Here is a 393-nt window from a genome sequence, read left to right as displayed (position 1 = left end):
CAACTTTGAGCTGAAACCTCAGCTAGTTGCCTTAATGCAACAAAACTGCAAGTTTTATGGACTTCCATCTGAAGATCCTTATCAGTTTTTAACTGAGTTCTTGCAGATCTGTGAGACTGTAAAGACGAATAGAGTTGATCCTGAAGTCTACAGACTCATGCTTTTCCCTTTTACTGTAAGAGACAGAGCTAGAATATGGTTGGATTCACAGCCTAAGGATAGCCTGGACTCCTGGGATAAGCTGGTCACAGCCTTCTTGGATAAATTCTTTCCTCCTCAAAAGCTGAGCAAGCTGAGAGTGGATGTTCAAACCTTCAAACAAAAAGATGGTGAATCCCTCTATGAAGCTTGGGAAAGATACAAGCAGCTGACCAAAAGATGTCCATCATACAT

General features: G+C 41.5%; 1 non-coding gene across 1 annotated transcript; it reads right to left on the bottom strand.

Annotated features, from left to right (window-relative positions):
• Positions 1-289: 289 nt before the first annotated feature.
• Positions 290-393, bottom strand: LOC130952645 (small nucleolar RNA R71). Its single transcript, XR_009074822.1, has one exon. It is a non-coding gene; the product is annotated as a small nucleolar RNA R71 (small nucleolar RNA).

This window comes from Arachis stenosperma, chromosome 9 (genome assembly GCF_014773155.1).
Source record: "Arachis stenosperma cultivar V10309 chromosome 9, arast.V10309.gnm1.PFL2, whole genome shotgun sequence".
NCBI classification, from domain to species: domain Eukaryota; kingdom Viridiplantae; phylum Streptophyta; class Magnoliopsida; order Fabales; family Fabaceae; genus Arachis; species Arachis stenosperma.
The sequence above is the reverse complement of the archived record's forward strand: the minus strand, read 5'-3'. Positions and strand labels throughout refer to the sequence as shown.